Consider the following 21796-nt stretch of genomic DNA (forward strand, 5'->3'; position numbering starts at 1 on the left):
TGAGATACACTGTAGGGAAAGAAGGAGAATGAAAGGTTTGAAGAGTTAATTCTCCTAAACACAGTATTAACTTTGCATTTGTTATGTGCAACAATACTGACTAAGATTTAGAAGCTCTCCAAAAGCACCCTCATTTAGGTCATGTCATCCATGTTAGTTTAACCCTGTTCTCTCCTTAAAGCTGAAGAACAGCAAGGCATTTATTAAGTGTTTCAATTGGAACAGCCTGTAAGGCTTAATGCTCCATACTGAATGTCAGCCTATGAGGTAGACTGCAGTCTGTGATTCCAGGGAGGTTGTTAATAACCCCTACATTGTAGTATCTTTTCTAAGATCTTTGACCTTCATGAAAAAGATACTGCTCTAAGCCTTATTTTTTTTCCTGATTGTATGAGAAAGAGTAGGATATTATCTAGGGAGTAACTGTCAGGATGCTTGGACAAAAAGAACAGTGTGTGTGCAATTCTGTAGTTGCAGACTGACTAGAACTATCACCAGCTCTGAGTGAAGTAACCTCAGTAGTTCCACATCATGACCTTAATGCTTTTTGTGGGTTGTGGATGTGCTACTAGGTAGTATTGACATAACTCAGTCCCATCTTATGGGAAACTGCAAAAACTGTAGTAGTGTTTCTGGAAAGGCTGTATGGAAATGGAGGAAACGTAGAGCTTCCTGATCTGATTTAAATTGTTCTGCCTTTCAGAAAGTCATCCATTTACTGCACACAGTGAAGGATGGAATTAAGTTTTTGTTACAATGCAGTACTGAAAGCCTATGCAGAAATGTTTATCCCTGTAGTATCAATCCTGTGTTACTGCTGTTCTTTGAACATAGTCTTTGCAGGTATAGCATTCATGCAAAAATGATCTTTGAGTTTTGCTGTGTTGAGTAATACTTGAATTTATTTTATCAAGAAGCTCTAATGAGCCTCACAACCCTTTCCTTTTTACTGCTGCAATAGCACAGAAGTGCTTCATACTGATGATATTGTTCTACGTCCAAATTGGCATCTGATTCCTAAAATGTGCTAGAATCACATTTGCTGGCTTTTCTAATAGCAGCTGACCTTGGATAATTATCAGTCACCTTTTCATTCATTAAAGGCTTACCTTAAAAAGATCTTGTGTTATTTGATAACTGATTCCACACCATTCTGTAGGACAGTGTAGCTTGTTTTGATGCAGCAACAAGCTTGAATGAAATAAAGCTTGTTTCCATAATGGTGAAAGATGTCAACCTTATTCTAAGAATCTTCTATCTCTAAATGCTGCAGCATTTCTAAGTGAAGTTAGAGTTCCTTTACTCAGTGTTTAACCAATGCAACGCTGTTAAGGGTTTCCTGAATTTAATCCTACATCTGATTTATAAAGAGGCATCCAGGCATGTGGGTGATACTAGGTTAGTATTCTAACTCATCAAAAGCTGCAATACAGTTTGACACATCTCTGGAAGACAACTTTGAGTCCTTTATTGGCTAGGCTATAAAAGCAAGGTTGTTTTTTTTTTTTTCCATGCAAGAGAAATGGAGATAATAAAAATGTTTAAGTTTGTTTTCTTCTAGTTAGTGTAGCATTGTGCAAGGAGCTGCCCTTTTTTCATTCTAGGGGGAGGGGAGAGAATGGGTTTGGGAAGGTACACTTTTGATGAGTCATCTTTAAACAGGCATGAAAGGTTCAGGCAGCCACCTCTGGGGGTGAGAGTACTGCATTGGGCAGGATGTGGTGCTCAGGGGTTGCAATAGGAAAGCAGTTAAAAAAAGAAAACAAAACACCAGGTCAAATGGTTTTGCTCTAAGCACTTAGCTCTGTTTTGCACCACCATGTTCCAAGGTTACCACAATAAAAGGAAGCCTTTTAGGTTTGCCTTTCTTGCCTTTCTGTACTGCATTGTGTGAAAGGAGGACACACAGTGCTGCTCTTGCTCAGAACAAGGATCTGCATCACCCAGTACTTCAAAGGGATTAGCAGATTAACTGACTGGAGCTGAACACTGCATCCAAATATTTTGAAGTGCCTATGCACAGAACTGAAGTATTACGGTTGCCATTTGATTCATATAGAAATTGTTCTCTTATTTCAGGGGTGCCAGTTCAGGGGTAAAATGCCCTGAACTGATTTAAAAAAAATACATTTAGGTTTACTTCTGGACCAGCCTTTGTTTCTGTAGCTGCATGAAGGCAGTAAGAAGAAACTTTTCATTTAGGTGTGGTGGTAGCCTGTCTGCCATTCTCTCCTTCCATCTGCTTGGTATCTGAAAGCATAAGTAGCATATAGAAAGAGTCACCAATCATGGCATGGTACTCAAAAAATCATCTTTCCTGGACCATTGCTAACTAAATACCTCCCTCCTGCCCCCTTTCCTTAATCAGTTTTTGGAACATTGGAACTCTTGTTTTTTTTCTGTTTGCTAGACATACATACTGGTCACCTTGCTCTTGAAGATAAATCTTCAAAGGTATTTGATTTATTGTCCAGATGAAACCTGCCTGGGTATAGATACAAATCACAGCTTGCAAACTAGTGAAGAAGTTGTTCATTTTGCAACCATATCAGCATATTACCAATGCCACCATTACTTACTGTCTTTGGTCTTCGAGTGTTTCCTCCTGTTCCATTGCTGCTTCTTGGGTAAAAATTCAAAGGATGCTGCTGGTAATCTCCATGCTGAGTGGATGCTGAATGCTTGTTACTTTGGACCTGAGCTGCAGAACCTGGAATACTGTCAACAACACAGAGTTACAGCAGAACTCACATAAATGCAAAAGCTGTTGTTTCTGTCATCTAAGCAGAATGTTAGAGTTAAAAAAAAGAAAAAAGAAAATCAACAAAAAACACAAACAAACCAGAACAGAAAACAAACACCACAACAAAAATAACACACACACAACTCAAAGCAAGTTGTGAACACTCAGCATAGTACTAACAGCATAACAGATTGCTTAGTCTAGAAGAAGCAGTTCATTTATGATCTTGACACAAAGTAGAACAAAAACTATTTGCAACTATCTGCAATTTTTGCAGCTTACTCCATGCCCTTTTCATTCATAGTAATGAGTGTATCAGCATTAATTCCTCCAGCAGGAGACATCTCAGTGAAGCAGAAAATTCTTGTGGCCCCAAGTCTACTTCATTATATGTGACTGTTTTGCCCACAACTCTGCCTTTCCCAGTCCTGTTGAAAGCCAAGATTAAAAGGGGTGGGTGTTAATGATGTGTTCCCCGTGACATGAAATTCCCTAGTGAATTCCAGTCTTCCTCTTTATAGATTTCTGAAAAGCTGAGATGCAGCTGCTTAATGCCAGCCCTTAAACCACTAGAAAAATCCCCACCGAATCAAACGCTGTGGTTGCTATCAGCCATAACGTAATTTAACCCTGATTTGTCTCTCTCTACAATGTGGTGCTGCTTACCCACTTCTAAACCCAATACTAACCTTTCCCACTAGCTTTAGGTAAAGAGGTGAGGGTATTTTTGGAGTAGGTGATCTTTTGAGGTCCCTTCCAATCCCAAACATACTGTGATACTGTGATACTTGTAATCCTGCACTTGTTAATCGAGACAGTGCTCCTCCTCAGATGTGATCCAAGTATTTCAGACCAGGTTGGTTAGCTGGTTCTGGCGTTATTCCAGGGTGCGTGTCCAAGCAACTCTGGCTTCCTGCTGCAGCAGCGGGAGAGCGGCTGCCCAGAGTGCACAAGAAGAAGAAGATGTGAAGATGGAGGAGAAGGAACAGAGGAAAAACAAGAGGACAGGGCTCAGACTGCTAATCTAAAGATTATGCTTGCAAACTGGCTGAAGTCTTAAGTCTATGTAGGCAATTCCTGGAGGTGACATGACCTGTTTGCAAAACACTTTTGCCTTTACAGTCAAAAGAGCGCCACTGCAAGTAATGGCTGCCACCCGTATACAAATACGTCTGGCCAAACGCTATAGGTGCGAAGGCAGATTAGTGACAGAGTGCAACCCACATTAATAGAAAACACAAATCAATACATAATGCAAGTCTGGATTGCCTATGAGAAGTACTAATATTAATGCATAAAAAATCATAGTTATCTAATATTGACTCATTACTTAGAAAAGGACTTCTTATACTGTTCATCCTATGGGACAACAGCTCCACAGTCTTCTTTCCACCTTTTTGAAAGGAAAAAAACCCCAAAACGCCACCAAACCTCACAACATCCATCTACTATCACAGTCACAGGAATGAAAAATCACAAGTTGAAAAGTAGCTACAATACATTGCGGAGTTTTAACACATTTCAGACTAGGTGTTTATAGTTTGCTGGAGCTCCTGTGCTGAGTGTAGAGAAATCCAAGCTTCTCTGCCAATTTTTCCAGCTCTGTATCACGTTTAATAATGGTAACCCACTGCAGGAAAAAAAAAATATCATTCATATCTCCTTTCTGTCACATCTGCTTTCCTTGTGTTCAGTAGCATCAGTGTGACTTACAAGTTTTGCACCAACTTTTCCCCTGAACTCGGTTTAAAGCCAGAGAAACCAGGGGTATTTGTCCATTAATTAAAGATACCTCCCCGTTCTTTATTTCCCCACGTTTGGTTTATGTGTTGTCTTCAGTGTGCTAACAAGCATTTCTCAGTTTCCTGTGACAGGAATAACTAATGTTTTCCTGCAGAACAAAATAATAATTAAATTTGTAGTACCTTAGATTCTTCATAGCATAGAAACACACCTTGAAATATCATTGGAGTTTTGTCCTGTTTACTTAATTTACTAGGAATTTAGGTATCACATATCAATTTTTCTGCATGTTTTTGTCAGACCGACAGTAGGATTTGGTACCACAGAGAAAAGCAGCAGCTTCCGGCAGGTAACAGTAGAAATCCCTAAACGAACTTTTTAAGCTACATGAATTACATAAGTATGATGTTAAAAAGTAACCTAACAAACAGCTGGGAAGAAAGATTTTTGGTAAATTTTGGGTTAATTCAATTAAGGGCTAGAAAGCTCTTAGTGCTGTTTTGAGATCCTCTAGAAATACCTACAATCATAGGCATGTATCTAATCAAATTACAAAGGTACAGTCTTTTTTGGCTGCTCCCCATGACTTGTAAATAAGCTGTTTGAAGACCAGAACCACTAATGAAGCCTTATGTCCGACCACTTGGAATCCTGTATTTTCTAATTGCCTCCTCTCCTAAATGCAGCTCTGCTCATTATTTCCCATGATATCCCTACAAATCCAAAGGCAACTTTAGTTGTGGTTTAAAGTTATTAACTTGGGAATCAGTGTTTATTGTGCTGCTCAAGCAGCTACGCTGCAAGATAGCGCTTGAGTTGTCTGACTTTTCTTAAAGATCGTGTCAGATCTTTCTCCTCTACCTAAATGCTTTCATTGCAGAGGTTTTCTTCCCTTTCATATGTGGTGTAAGTTGCTTATTGCTTCAGATATTAGGGAGGGATTCAGAGAGGTGGACACATAAGCTCGTTTCCCCAAGAAAGCAGGTCATAACACACAACCTGTCTTTACCTGCAGTCACGTTCCTCTGGGAAACTGCAGCTTCCTGGTCATCAACTTGACACTGCAGTTCATCAACCTGCTGGAAGGCCTCTGGCTTTAAACTGTTCTCTTGGGTTAATTGGCTTCTAAACTGAAAGGTGGTGAAAAGATTAATGGCAGCAACAAAAATTGTCATCTGACAGCTCTGCCTCAAAGCAAGGGCCTAGATTTAAAGGAAAATACGGTGCTGCCCTGTGCGCTCTTGTGAATGAGAGGGCATCACTTCGTGGTGGTTGAAATAATCCATAATTACAGCCTTCCTAAACATATCCATCATCCCTCTGCAAAATACAGCACAAATGGTGGAAATTGACATTCTCCTTATTGTTTAATAGGAATCTGCATTTCAGGCATTGCTGGAGGAAGATAAAAACAATACAGAGGATTTTCCTCACTGTTCTCTGCGTGTAACCCTAATTAGACAAGACCTTACTTTCATTTTCAGGGCAGAGATATGTGGAAAAAAAACAGCAGCTCTTCCCTCATCTCTCCTACAGACTCTAATTTGCTAACTAAGTTTAAATACAGAGTTTGTTGGTGTTAATGACCACGTAGGCACCAGCTGCAGCTGGGACTGTTGTGTGGCAATAAAAGCCTGTACACTGCAGTTGCCATTTTCCTTTTTGCTGTCCGGAAAGGCTGATCCGGCTGTTGACACCCCTGGTCTCCTAAAGGGTTACTTTGTAAACACTTTGGAGCCTCATCAAAGACAGGTATCAATCACATCAGTGGTCTCACATGTTCACCAACTGCTTTGGCTGTGTGAAAATCTCTCACATGATTTTGGTTAGAGAACATGCCAGCAGCCTGAGAAATTATTCCTAGCAGAATGACATTTGCCACCCTGATTCTGGAAAACAAACAGCCTATGCGTTCACCTTGATGCTTTAGAAGACTGAAGACAGAATATACTTTGGCTTATAGGAGAGGCATTCAGATACATTTACAGGCCTTTTTCTTTCTAGACCAAGAAAGCAAGGGTAAGGAGACTTCAGTGGCAGAAAAGTTGTCAGTTAATAGATGGATTGGCATAGTTGAAGTCTAATCAAGGCATTGTCAAACAGTATTTTGTCCTGCAGGCTACACTACGAAAGAAGAGCTGCACATTTCACAGCCAGGAGCCCATTCTACCAGCTGTGCTAAACACAGAAATTGTATTTACTTTGCCAAATCAGCTTTTTAATTTTACAGGGACATAATCTTAAAAGTGGATCCAGTTACTCAGTTACACTAATCAATGCTTAGCAATGCAGTAACAGATTTAAACTCATCAGTTTAGTGCATCAGTTCAGTATGATGGCATCGATTTTAGTGAAAACTAACACAATTCCTGTGGCCAGACTGGATTAAAGGTGTTCCCTTCCCAATACATTCACTTAGTGGATCAGAATTTGTGAAACACTGGTCTAACATATGTGAAACAGAGGTAAGGGTGGGTTGTGTCAAATGCAGAGTAGATAAAGCAGAAGGCCAGCAGCTTGTCAGCTCTGTAGCACTGGTATCCAAGCCCTGCCTGGGAAATCTCACAGGGAGAGCCAGGAAAGCAACAGGCACTGCAGACCTGGGAACATGGCCCTGGCAGGGAGGCAAAGCCTGAGTGAGGCTCCCAAGCTCCCTGTTCAGTCTGGTGACAAGGACAGCAGTTACAGCAGAGGCCCAGGGCACACTGCTGGGGGACATCCTGCTGGGGGATGCACAGCTGGCCAAAGCCACCAAGCCCAGCCACCTGCTGCTCTAGCTGCTGCACCCCTGATCCCCCCAGGGCTGCACTGCACCCCCATTCCCACTGCACTAGTGCCTTACACAAACTCCCAGGCAGTTTACCTCTAAAAGAAGAAGAATAATACTTTCTAGAGAAAAAAAATACTGAACCAGGCTTAACAGGAAGGCTCTGCGAAGCATCAGAAACACAAGATGCCACCAAAACATGGAAGATGACCCTAAGCCCCCAGCAGGCAAGGCCCAGCACAGGGCCAAGACTCATGCTGCAAAAGCTTTATCCAGAGCACTAGGAAGGCTACAGTGAAGATCAGACACTTGAAGGGATTACGCTCAGATGTGGTCAGACAGCGTTAGAACTTCAGGCACCTCTCCAGAAATGCTACTGTTTCTATTTTTGCAGTCTGCATTATGAGTTTACCTGCTGCATTTCTTTTTTTGACCCCTTTTTTTTTGTTGAAGGCAGCATCTTTTAGAAGATTTTTCACTCTCCTTGGTTAAGCATTTCATGCTCTGCTCTTTTTCTTCCATTTCTTCAAGCATCTTCTTTGTGTTTTTAGCTTTCATCGCACTAAGTATTGTCTTTTCTTGGCTTCTTGTGTCTTCCTCTATATTACTTCCAACAGCATTTGTTTCTACAACACACAGTAAGGGAAGTTTCAGACTTAGGTTACTTTCCCCTAATTCCCATACACACCTTTTAAACCCTGATGACCAGTCTTCAGATGTCATGCCCAGCTGAGCTGAATGAGGAGAGACTCAATCCCACATGGCTTGGTAATGAAGATAATGAAAGGCTGGTAAACAAATCTGAATTATCCTGTGATCTTATGAAAGGACCACAGTCAGGCCTAAACCCAAAAGAAAATCTGGGTTTCAGGAATGCGGAGCACAAGTGGAGGGTAAAGGGGAGTGGGAACAAAATGCTGTATTTATATCATGGCTTATAAGAGGGAGAAGCCTCAAAACAACATTCATGTGTGGAACTCATTCATTCGCAAATAAACAACAAGGCAGTTGCTTCCAGTTTCGGTAGTCTGCTGTAATTTGCTTTCTGCAACCAGCCTCTGGTCTGCATGTGGAACTTGTTTTTAAAGTAACATATAAACAAGGAAAGAGGGAGAACGTGAGCACAGCTTTTTCCAACAATCCTGTTTATACATGGTTTGTAGAGGCATCCAGCAGCTATGTCTGTATTTTAGAATCCATACTACAATCGAATGCAATGGTATTATGAGCCATACACTTCAGATCAAACCCTCCTGTACAGTCAACGGTTGTGGAATGGCGTCTGCTACTTGTAAACACCAGCATCACAATCAATACTGAGGAAAGAAATTAGGAAGAAGACAAAGAACCAGAAGCTGATGTCAAAAACCAAAGAAAAACAAAAGCAGCTGCTAGAAAGATGGTAGATGCAGTGGGTCTTTTGGAAGTAAATTGACAGCTTATCAGTGAAGAAAACCAATTTATCAGCCAAAGGCAACTCCACTCTGGTGAAAAATCTAAACACGAAGAGCTAAAAGCAGTCACAGCCCAAACATTTTTCATTGGGAAGGTCTTCTAAGCCTTACTAGGGCTGGAGTTTCACAGACAGATGAGTTCAGAATAGAGCAACTGAGCCATCATATGTGACTTTAATATCACATTTACCTTAATTAACCTTGTACTGGCATCGGCAAGTTGGTTTGCCTAAACGCTGTTTCCCAGAAAGGCATCGGGTCTTCACTTGAAGATACTTAGTCAGACATATTGTTATTTCCACAGTTAATTTCATTTTTAAAACGTTGTTTCTAATTTCCCATTTTCAGTGTAGGCCGCCTTCAACTTCTAGGCACTCCTTCTTGTTCTTCCTTTCCCTGAGACCTCTTCTAGAGCTGCTATTCTCTCGCAACAAAAATATCTGTAGACTGTAATCAAGTCACTCTTCTTTCAGACAGGCTAAACAGATCGAGCCTTTTAAGAGCCCTCTGCTAGAAATAATTTCCTGCGGTCCTCAAATAATTTTTGTAACTCCCCTCTGCACTCTTTCAGATTTTTATTCAACCTTTTTCAGTAGGACACTCTGGAACCAGTGTTGTGTATAGAGCTACAAACTCATTTTTAATATACCTGCACTATTGGGCTTTTTATAATTGGAAAGATTGTGGCATCCATCCATTCAGTCATCTGTCTGTCACGACCCCTGTCCTGTCCAAGGGACAGTCACCCCATTCTGCAGGAGTCCTGCTTTCTTCTCCTTGTTCAGCTACTCAGGCACTGAAATACTTCTGGGAAGGATAAGCAAGTTACCGAGCTATCTGTATGATTCCGTACTCCTGCTCTGCCCACATTGTTATTCACTAAATGTGCCTTGTCAAATTCACTAACATTCCTCCTCAAATACGTCATCGGTAAATTTTATAATCTATAATTTTATATTTATTCCCAAGCCATTGACAAAAATGTTAAATACTGATAGTTCTGCCACAAACCCCTGTACAAATCCATCAGCAACCGTCTTCATTTAATGAAAATAACATATTTCCATATGTCAAAAAATCTCTATCCATTTAGCATTTTTATTGATACTACATAATACTAACATTTAAAATACAAAACTTATGTGCTGCTAACTCAAGCATTACAAGGCCATTCCAAGTATGTATTACATCTCTACCATTATGTTTATCTATCTAACTTGAAATCTTACCAGAAGAGTAAAATGAGGTGGGTTTGACGAGACTTATTATCCATACAATCATGTTGCATGGTATTAAGTATCTTGCAAGTGAAGGGTGTGATTTAGAGTTTGACTTTGAGGAATGGGTTGTTTCACCATGTGTAGCCATGTGTAGAGGTGACATGGAGCTTGCTGGGGCAGCAATATATCCATGAAGGTGTTCAGATGGAAAAACAAGCAAACAAACCCTCAAAAATGAATTTGTTCTGGATTTACCCTGAATGTTTCCTTGAAATTTAATGATTGGGTGGAAGACTAATAATTTCAAGATCTGTAATTCAATTTTTTTTAATCTGTGGAATAAATTATTCATAGTGTCTTTTCCTCTACTAAAACATACATCACGCTCTGTTGATCATGTATATAAATGTAGTGCCTGTAGTTGTCACTTTGGTACGTGACTCAAACTTTATCCAAGATGCTATGTTTTTTTCTCCAAGTTCTCTGTACCTGCAATGGTAAAAACACTCAGACACACATTGTTTCAATGCCATAAAATATACACCCAGCTTAAGCAACTGTATTATGCAGTTGGTTTTGCATCCATTTATCTTCTAGAATAACAGTAGGCAAAATCCTCATTAAAGCAAGTGAGGTGGAGAGGAGAATTCAGCTTGTGCTGATGAATCAGGACCTGTTGAATTCAATACCTGCTTATGTAGCTATTTCTTTAGCTTGTCATTGTCTGCTGAGATTTGTGCAAGAGCTTTCCTTACAGATGTGAGCTCACCCTGAAACAAAGTCATCCCTTGTTCTGCCATCAGCTTAGCATTCAGACACTTTTTTGCTTTGAAGAGCTTCCTGTAAACAGCACATAATAGAAACAATGATGAGAGCAGTGATTTTCTCTCTTACATAGCACTGGGTTACTTGAAAGGTAAACCAGAGATTTTTAGTAAAGTGGGATTGAATTGTTCCTATTTTCTACTAAAGGACGGACCTTTTTTAAGGCAAAGTGGGCAACAGGATGGACAAGAGGGGTCCTCTAAAGGGGAAAATGTGAGGTCATCTGTATGGGTTCAGCTGCATCACTTTAATTATATTCACATGTCAACAATTCAAGTTCTTGTGTGCAAGCAAACTCAGATCGATGCAAAACTCAGTCTTTCTTTCACATCAGAAGGAGTTGTCCATCTATCAATCTGTTTATTCCTTCATTATCTCTAAAGTTAAAAAGTGCATGATGGAGCTTGTTTTATTTTCTGGGCAGAGTCTTTTTGTTCATTTTAAACACGAACATAAATGTGTATGTGTATATATATATATACACATATATATATGTGTTACTCTGTCAGGCACAGATTTAGCAGTCCTCACTCCTTTCCCAGCCATTTAAACTGGAAAAAGCAGGCTCCAGGATCCTCTGCTCTTGGAATGGAGGACTGTGAAATACAAGTTCTTAGGTCTTCAGGTTCATTCCAATGCCAAACACAAGCTAGCTCTGTAATTTTTAAAAAACAAATTTTCCCATTTATTTTTCTGTTTCAGATTTTTAAAAAATATATATATTTTTTTTTTAATCTTGTGAGGATTTCTTTTTTAAAAGCCACAAATTTGCAATAATTCAGTCAATTTTTTGACTGATCTGCTTAATAAAGTATTCTAATGATTTAGCATCTCCCTGATAAAACTGAAGTAAGCGCATGCACATTCAGTTTTGTTTCAGTTTAAAAGTAACAAGCACACAAAAACTATTTTGTTTTCACTCTTTTTAAGGCAACAAGTATGATCCATTCTGCCTTGCCTTTGCTTGGTTTGTGCAGCTAATTAACCTGCATAACAATAACCTGTTTGTTCCATTCTAATCAGCCTCATTTAAAGCAGCAGGCACTTTTCTTTCCATCTATCTTCACTTTAGTTTAATTTAGTCATTTTTGTGCTTCATCTTGTATTTCCATAATTAAATTTATAAACCTCATGCTGTGTTCTGCTTTGTTTAAGCACATACCAATTAAAAAAAAAAAAAAAAAACAAACTAAAAAAACCTCAACCACCTCCTAAGCCACCAATCTAGTTCATTTTCACTTCATGTCTGCCTATCTTCATTTTTATACATTTTGGTCAGTTGCAAAATAGTTGATCATAATACAATGTCATAAGTAGTCCTCTGAGCCAACAATAAAATTCAGAATACTATAGGCTACTCATACTTCTTAAACACTTGCTTCAAGGAAGCATCATGGATTTGTTTCATGCTCTTCACATTTGAAGACCACCATTATACCCATAATATAGAGGGGGGAAAAGTACAGAATTTTTACCTAAAATCTGCAGTTCCCATGAGAGCCTGTAGTCTCACTGAAGAATAGTGAGCCTGCCCAGTTTGACCATTAGTTTTGCAGAGAATTAAACACATATAACAAATCAAATGGTAGGGAAATATCACCTTCTCAGCATCTCTAAGCTTTGCATGTGGGTTGGAAATAAACACAATTGTAAAAGCATGCAACTGTTTGTATTCCTTTTTAATTTTCAAATGATCAAACTTTGCAGTTTGAAACAGTGCAGCCTATGCCAATAAATTTCTATTACTGTGTCTCCAGGGAAACAGGAAACGTGAACATTGCCCAGAAACTGAGAAAAAAAATGGAAGAAATTTAATCCAAAACCAGCAAGCAGATAAACCCTTCTGAAACGAAGCACCATTAATGGTGATAAACACTATTATGCCAAATGGGGATTCTGGTTCATACATTATTCAGTAACCCGGTTCACCTTAATTACAATGTCCTTAACAAGAACAAAATTAGTGGGTTCATGAAAAGTATAGTCATCAGGTTTTCTTTTTCTTTGTTCAAAATAACAGTCTTCCTCCTCAAAACTGTTCTTAAGGCAGAGGAAGAGTTTCATTATGCAAAAATCATAGAAACACGGGTTACAGGGGATGGCTGCAGGTCCCAACCCTCCTGACAGAGGTGTCTCTGTGCAGAAACTCTACCATTCAGTGTCACCTTCTTACCTGTTGTGTTCCATTTTAGTTTTATCTGCGGTGGGGCTTTGGCCTTTCCTAGATCATCACTGTGGGTCCAGACTGATACTTTGTTGCCTGTCCAAGTTTCCACTACTTGTAATCTTTTCTTTTTGTATTTTAGTTCTTTAAGAAGCTCCTTGCTGAGGCAAGAGAGGCCAAGTTTCTGCTAAATTCCATGGTCTTCTTGCATAACAGGGTAGTTGGTTTTGAAAATGTTTTCTTTAAAAATGAACCAGCTTTCCTTGGTACCTTTGCCCTCTTGGCAGTTTCCTGGGGATTCTGCTTAGCAATTCCCTGAATAAATCACAGTCTGCTCTCCTGAAGTCGAAAGTCTCTGCCCTGCAGCATAATTTTGCAACTTTTCTCCTGATCCTGAAATCATTTCATAGTCACTGCAGCCTCAGATGACACTCACCACCAGTTTTCCCCTGTTTGCGAGAAGCAGAAGTAGGGATTTACCATGGTTGGCATCTCTATCTTTTGCTTTTAGGATATTATCACTGATGCCGTCTAGAAACTGCTCAGGCTTTCAGAATGCTGTGTTTTCCTTCAAATATATTTCCAGATGAATAAAACATCCATGAACACCAAGGCCTCAAATCAAATCCGCTTTTCTTAGCCCTCTATAGACAGGCCCATCCAGTTTATTATCCTGCCCAGGCAGCCTGTAACAAATTCCCCACTGCAATCGTTAATCGTCACTAACGTTCCCCCCTCCCCTGACCTTGACTCCTAGGCTTTCAGTAGTACATCTCCACATTCTTACACAATTCTCACTCCTCTTCTTCCCTGCTGATCCTTCTTAAACACGCTGTAACCACCCATGACCATGGTGTGCAGCAGCCCACCAAGTTCCCATGACTCTGCTCAAACCACAGCCCTTTGACTGCTCATGAGCTCCCCACTCCTCTTGTTCACGGCCTCTGCACAGGGTCCTTCCCAAGCGGGGATGTGGAATTCTCCCTGCAGCCTTCTCACACATGAACCTCTGCCATTTCCACTGGTTCCTCCTTTACTTTTGGGTGTCCCTATCCCCCAAGGTTCATTGGGGGTGCTGAAAGCCCTTTTCACTCTGTCGCCATTACAGTTATATCCATATTTACTTTAGACAGAAGTATTTAGCCATTATCCATTTGACCTCATTTGTGTTCACTAACTACCATATTTTTTGTATAAATTTAACTTTGCTGAGGAGGAATATGTTTGACTATAAAAAGGATTGATTTGGAAGTTATAGCCTGGAAATGACTTTCCAGACTTTATAACTCCTAGAACATCAGTTTTGGTGGCACTTTTTCAAAATATAAAGCTGAATATATTTTGACTCTTAAGTCTTTGACTTTTGACTCTTAATCCCACGTGGAAAAAAGGGCTCTGTTCCTATTCCTTTTGTGACCAGCTTGCACAACATTTATCGGGAGCACTGAACATCACATTCTCTTTCCTCCACCCAATCATGGGACAATGAAAACACACAACAATGCTGACGTATGATTGAACATGAGTTCACACTTCCTCAGATCCAAGTTCAGCTTCTCTAATGTTCACCTGTGTAGAACACATGGTGCTAGTTTCACTCAGAACAGACTGCAAGCAGGCTTCCTCATTTTAGAAGCAAATTCAACTCAAATACATACAGCTACTCAGGGTCTAAGGGCTGGGTTTGGCCCAAAATTTCTGCATAAACACACTGTCAAAGGTGGTTGATTCATGACAGCCTGACAAATGAGTAGCCAGTAACAGGGTCTAGTAATGGATCACCTCCATGCTTTTCACCCAAACGATGTCCCAGATAGAATGCAATAACTTAAGCCCTCTTCAGCAAGCTTAACTTGGATATTATCCTTGTGTTCATTTACTGACACACATATGTATTTCCTTACTTTAGACGAATGTTCTTTCGAGTCACCATTATTTTTAGTGGAGCCAAAATTTTTCTTCAGATCAATCATATTGCCAACAACTTCTTCTCGCTTTGCTGATGATTTCAAACAGTCGTTGCTCAATGCTAAGGCGATAGACATCCAACTTTCCCCACAATTACAAACAGAACCCATAAGAGATGAAGTGTGCACATATGGGAAAGCAAAATTCAGAAGATTTCAGAAGTCTCTCAACTACAACCAGATGGTCTTTCTTCATAATTATTTTCCTAGCATCCATGTATCAGGAAGACAGAGCAATATTCTTCTTGCATCCAGACACTACAAGAAGTGGAATTTCAATTGTATCATTTGCAGGCAACCTATTGGCAATCCTGGGATGTATGTATTTAATGGAACTAGCAGCACTAGGGTGAAAAAATAGGCTTTCTGATGAAAACTGGACTCCCACTCAGGATTGCAAATGAAATCACAATATTCCTCAAGTCACTATCGCCCTGGCCACAGACATTAATGCGTTTGTGGATCATCAATCAAAACCCTGGGGATTTTATGCAGGTAGTTGCTCTACGATACACATGATCACAATCAGGCTGTGTTTTGCACGTTAGATTGGGATATCTTATTTTTGTAAGTAATGACATATGTCACCCCAAAGAAATCAGTGGACTACTTGAAAAGAAAGGCATTGTTAGAGTGAACAATAAAATTACACAGAAGACATAAGGTTTCCAAGAAAAATAATGCAGACTACTACAAACTGGAGTATTATCTCCAAAAAGTTCCCTCCACTGTAACTAAAAAGAACTTCCATCACTCTTTCTAATGTGATACCTGTTCCATCGAGAATACGCCTCCTCTCTTGGAAAAGGTACACTATTTTTCTACCAGACGTTTTTACAAGATGCTTCTAGCAGCAGGAGATAAATGATTCACCCATTCATCCACCTGGCACACTGCAGCAATTTATCCCTTTGAGTGCTACACTTGTTGGCAAGTTATACAGCAGCACAAAAAAGACAGATCAAGCACCCCCTCTTATTCTGTACCTACTTTTAGATGGACCCAAGTCACAAATAGGTTCTGCACTAATGATTCTTATTCATCCCATACTTCTTTTCTCATCTTCTCTTTGAGAGAAAGATTTTCTTCCTCTAAGTCAGCGAGCTGGGCTCTGCGAGCAGTTATTTCCATAATCATCCCATGGCGCAGCCCCACAATCTATCACAGCAGAGAAAGCGAATGAGCAAAGCTAGGGAGGAGCAAACACCATAGCCTAGGAGTAAATGATCCAGAGCTCTGAATACATTGCGTGATACCTAATTAAGTAGAGCAAGAATGTCTTCCTAACTGAGCGGCCTGATGAAAATAATCCGTTGATGATATGGAATAATCCGTTTTGTATACCTCTGGATACAGGAGGAAGAATTGTGGCAGTTCACGACCAATATTTGAAATGCTTAAGTTTCATACATAACCTTAAAATAACTGTTTCTAGTCATGAGGACAAAAAAAATCTCCTTGCTAATAGGTATGAGAAGTGACAGAAGGAAATGTGGACAGAGGACAGAGGAGCGGAAAGATCAGGGAGCAGGATTAGGGAATATGATTTTAGGAGAAGATTCTGTGCACGGCTCTGCTATGTTGGTGAGTGTGGCCTCCCATGGCACAATCTCCCCTGCCTCCAGAAAGTCAGAGGAACTTTCTCGGACCAGGCTTCGTTCAGTAAGCCATGATGTAATGCATTTATCAGAGCAAATGTGCTGTCCGCTGATAAGCTTGTACATACAGACCCTTTAATATATGATGAAAACAATCATGTGTTCCATTTGTTGATACTTGACAATTAACAGAAAGGACACACAGGTTAGCACAAATAGGAAGGTACGTTACAGAACTTAAACAGATTTAAACAGCAGCATTTAAATTTCACATAGGTGGGTCATTGCTAGGTATAAATGTTTTCATTCCACCGAACAGCATTTGCAACCAGATAAACACAATGGAGGAAAGCTAAAAATCATTCTTAGCATATTACGTTACTCAGATAAGAAATAGGCACAACTGCAGCCTGTAGGCAGAGCCAACAGCACAATCTGCTTTCAAGGTTGCCTGGCACCTCCGCATGGCAGATCTAAGTAGTAAATGCGAATAACTTCACTGAATTCTTGCTGAAATATTTGTCTTACAGCAGACATTACTGAGAGACTTCTGAAAATGAATGTTGGGGGGAAGTACATGTATTTTAGCCCTGCTGAAAAATTTTGGTGACCTTTATTCAGAGCAGCACTAGTTTTCCTCTGTATTGGGTGTGTCTTCTTGTAAAGTTAGCAAAAAGTTGGTCAAATCTTAAGGCTTTGCTGGAGAAAAAAAAAAAAACAACACACAAACAAAAAAAACTCCAACAAACCACAAAAAGACAACCCACATGGTACATGTATGTTTCTCAGTGGCTTTTTAGTTTTTAAACTCTCTGCCATCCCACTTTGGCTGATCACGCTTCATGGTTTCTAACACCTCCACTGAGCAACTGAGCTTGCTCTTCAGATTTGCAACAGCCTCTGTTAATTGGATTAGGCTGACGAGAAGTGGAACTGGAGCAGGAAGTCTCTTCTGAGGTTGAGGCAGAGCCCAGAGGCAATAGGCAGCTGCCCAGTGTGGCCGGTCACGGGGAATGACCTGCGTTGTGCTCGAAGCAAGTGGCAGATGAGACAGGGATTTAGTGGCGATGGGCTTGCAAAGTGCAATGGGGGAGAGACTCCACTGCCCACAGGCTCCTGGAACATCCTGCTGACTCCTGTATCTCTCCACCCAGCTGAAACTTCATGTGTTTCTCATTTTTGCTCTCACTTGAGCCTTCCCAAATATATGAACAGGACAGTGAAATTGGGGAAGAAGCAAGGTTGCTGACAAGACACTCTACACAAAAGGATATCAGGGCAAAAACCTGGAAAGAGCATGAGAAGGTGAGGCAAGAAACTGGTGAGAAGCCCAGAGAACTGAAATCTTGTGGTCAGTGATGAGGACAGATGAGAAAGGCAACTCAGGAATGAAATCCAAAATGCAGGTGTTCCAACACTGCTGTCCAAACATCCCCAAAACCCAAGCAGTCTTCTCCATAGCGTAGGTTTCTGTAGAAGCTGACATGCCTCTAGCAGTGGAGTTTGTGTTGATGGTGCCAAGCCTCCAAGTCAGCTAATAGATTACATGGATATCACATGATTCCACAAGATGGCATTTCTGATTTATTGGCTGGGTTTACTTCTTTAGAAAATTCCACCCACACATACCAGCTATCCTAAAAAACACAGCTCAAGCTGCAGAGTCAAGTACTCAGAACTTAAGAGGAGTTGGTTATGCAGCCATGAAGTAGCATACCAGGCCTAAGTGCCTGACTCACTTCTGTTTCCTATCAATGCACAGGACTGAGTTGCCACAGGAAAATGCCCCATGTAGGAAGAGAGACCTGTCAGTAGAAGCTTAAGTTAGAAAGTTACCGGTATATCATGCATTGTGAAAAAGACCCACAGAACAGCAGGCCACTACCTTTGCCTCCAGGTTATTACTATTTTACAAGTCCTTCTGGCATGACTTCTGGGTTTGAGCACAGAAACAGCGGCCCCATGGCCACCCTACCTTTCTTCTCAAAGGCTCTCACCATGTGTCTGCACAGTGGGACTCTGTCCCAAAGGAGGCCACTGAACACCACCGACAGATCATCACCACCAGCCTGTGTCAGAGCCATATCGCTTTGCTTGTCACCTTCTTCCACTGCACGCAGCTCCTGAAGAAAAGCACGACGATGCACGGTGACTACGCTTGTGGGGCCCAGCTCCGCTTAACACCTTCACAGCCTGACAGCTTGACTTTATTTTTTACTTAGTAACTGCCTCCCACTCAGAGACACCACTTCCTCTGTAAGAACAGAATCAACTCTCTGAGCATACTTGTTCTTTTTGGTAAAGCAGGCAATGCTTCTGCTGGAGAGTATTTTCATACAACATGGAGAAGGTCTCAAAGTTGCTGCGCTCTCTGGCCATGATGTCACAGCCCAGTACGGTGAGACACTGTTGTGAATGGCTTTCTTTTAAAGTAACCCAGGTAAAAAAAAATAAGAAACCTGGCAGACAGCCTGAATCACAAGAGTTGCTGTCTACAGCAAAAGTCAAAATGAAACATCATCACGTTATTGTAAATCAAATGCTTCTGCAATATCAAAATTAAGCAAAAATAAAATTATTCAATGGAAATGTTTTTTACCCAATCTACAATTACACTGAACTGGTGGAAAGCAGATTTATCAGTTTTTTGACTGATTCTAGCTGTAACTATATAATGTATTTTTTTCCATCTAAAGCTAAAAGAGAATTTTCAGTGGAGAAAGTAAATCACCAGCTCAGCAACTGCCTGGATTGCAATTGAGCCCCTACATCCCTTCCCTCAAAAAACTACGTTTTGTGTTTTTTAACCAGAAGTTGTCATATTTTCATAAATATTTTCTTTAAATTTCACTGGGAAAAAAAAACAAAAACAAAAACAAAAACCATAAAAACCACCAAAGACTGCTTCCTAACATCATGCTGGACCTCTGATTTAGCAATGACTCAGCAAGAGAAGTTCCCACTCCTGAATCCGTGAAAGTCCTGCAACCCTGCATTGCGGTTGCACATAAACCTCCAACCCTAACTCATCTTCACATTATTACAGTCCTGAGAGCTGACATAAACCTGTCAGAAGGCAGGAGGGCAATACACATATTTGTTGCCAATACTGCTATTACAAACCAACATAATCTGAATCTAAGCTCATAAGGTTAAGAAAAGTGTTTCTCTTTTGGGTTACTGATTGATAAGAGCTTTAATAAATAAAGCTGTAAACATGATTTAGCTGTTGCTTAGATAGAAATGCAGAATATGTACCTCTGTATCTGATTCTTGGTAGTTTTCCATCAGCCTTTGAACAAATGTTTCAACTATCAGTGGTCGAACGATTGAGAAATTTTCTTGCGTTACCCTGTGTTTCCAGAGATCTCCAGGAACAGAGGGAGGAAAAAAACCACCATAAAACCACACATCTGATGGTATCACTTGCACAGAATATTGATCCTTCAGTAATCCCTGGGATTTGACACTGGGTACACTTTATAGCTTAGGGTTTCTCAGCTTTCCTAAAGTGTTTACAACAAAAAGTAAATGTCATTGCAGACAGATTGCAAAGCCTGTGTTGAGCAGCAATATCAAATTCATTCTGGTATCAAAGCCAAAATGCAATTTCCTTACAGACCAGTTCTGTCAGTAATGACCTGGCTCACAATTGTGTATTGGAGTTTTCTGTAAATATTGAGTAAAAAACATGGCTTTTGTGTGAAATGGAATATTTCTGTGCACTAATTATTGCTGCCTGCAACCACAACCAGTGGCAGTAGGGCACATTTTTCTTCCCTTTGATTTCCACTATTGCTTTGTTTTACTCTTTGTGCCTATGAATACCCAACTTGCCCACACCCATGCAGTAACTGTATCAAGTAAATGCCTAACATACTAAAAGGTCTGGCATTTGAATTGCACTAGTAGGCCTAAAATATTAACATAGAGGAGTAGAGAAGTAATTTCCTATCAGCCTGTTTCAGGCTGCCTGCAAACTCCACAATAAATAGTGTCCAGCCTTGTTTGCACAATTGGCTTTACAATGTTTATGGCTGATCATTCACTTTATGAAGAGAAAGTGCACTCCAAGATTAGGGTATTTTAAACTGTTGAACAGATAGAATACACAAGTCTGTGGAGAAAGGTGTATGGTATCATAGAATCATAGAATAATTTGGGATGGAAGGGACCTTCAAAGGTCATGTAGTCCAACCTCCTGCAACGAGCAGGGACATCTTCAACTAGATCAGGTTGCTCAGAGCCCCATCCAGCCTGGCCTGGAATGGGGCATCTACCACCTCTCTGGGCAACCTGTGCCAGTGTTTTACTGCCCTCATTGTAAAAAATTTCATTTTTGTGTATCTCAGTACACAATTCTTCACAGCTTCCTCCTAGATGTGTTTCTGGAATTTCTCACAATGGCCTCTCCAAAACAGAAGAGAGTTTGTGAGGGCAAGCTGTTTTTCATCACTGATGCCTTCCTCATGATTCAGCTGGTCCCTGTCCTCCAAATGGGCTCACAGGGAAGTGGGGAGCTGAGAGGAAATATGCCCTCCTGTTCACATGCAGGACAACTCTTTGCCACCTTCATGCATCGAGGCTACTTTTCCCACTTGTGGCCAGGGCTCCTGTATTGCCAGGCAGGGTATTTTAATTGTCCTTACCAGTGGGGAGACTTCTCTTTTGTCTGGCTCTTTCAGATGTCACTAGAGTCATCTCCTGATTAATTTTCTACTATACATCATGGATCATGTGGATTTCTAGGCTTTCCAGAAGCTTTTGAAGCAAGAATCAAGTTTAACACTTAGCTCTTACTAAATCTCTATACTGCTTATAAAGCAACTTGCCAACTAGCAAAAACTAGCAGACTAAACCAAAGCAGTTCTCTTTCCATTCTTCTCTAAAATACAGTACTTTCAGACATGGTATCATTTGGGGCTAACTGTATGCCTAGTGCTGTGCCGCAGATACTCTGGATAGAGGCAGGTTCCCCTGTTGCTTTGGGCTCTCCCAGGACCCACGCCTGGCTCCACACAGCAGAGGTGCCTTTGCAAAGCCTCGCAGGTCATCCACATGTGCCCAGGTTCCCCCATGACAGCCTCCACGGGCCCCCGCTGGACTTCACTTCTCAGAAATGGCAGGAAAACCTGATGCTGTGTGGACCCCAGTAACACCCCATGAAATAATCTTCCCTTTACCTGGTACACTTTCATTTTGATTTCTGACACTCCTCTGGGGGGAAGTATCTGCTGAGTGCTCAAAATAGGCTCTCCAAACTGCTCCTCTGTGCCCTTTTGTCTGACTATGGCTTGCATGGCCAGGTGCAGGAT

The 21796-nt window shown here is 40.7% G+C and overlaps 1 long non-coding RNA gene across 1 annotated transcript; it reads right to left on the reverse strand.

Moving 5' to 3' along the window:
* Window positions 1-1409: 1409 nt before the first annotated feature.
* On the reverse strand, window positions 1410-7920 carry LOC139827744 (uncharacterized). The gene is made up of 3 exons (XR_011738664.1): window positions 7666-7920; window positions 2580-2718; window positions 1410-2250 (listed from the first exon to the last, which is right to left on the reverse strand). It is a non-coding gene; the product is annotated as an uncharacterized lncRNA (long non-coding RNA).
* Window positions 7921-21796: the final 13876 nt, after the last annotated feature.

This window comes from Patagioenas fasciata, chromosome 3, assembly GCF_037038585.1.
Source record: "Patagioenas fasciata isolate bPatFas1 chromosome 3, bPatFas1.hap1, whole genome shotgun sequence".
In the NCBI taxonomy this organism is placed as follows: domain Eukaryota; kingdom Metazoa; phylum Chordata; class Aves; order Columbiformes; family Columbidae; genus Patagioenas; species Patagioenas fasciata.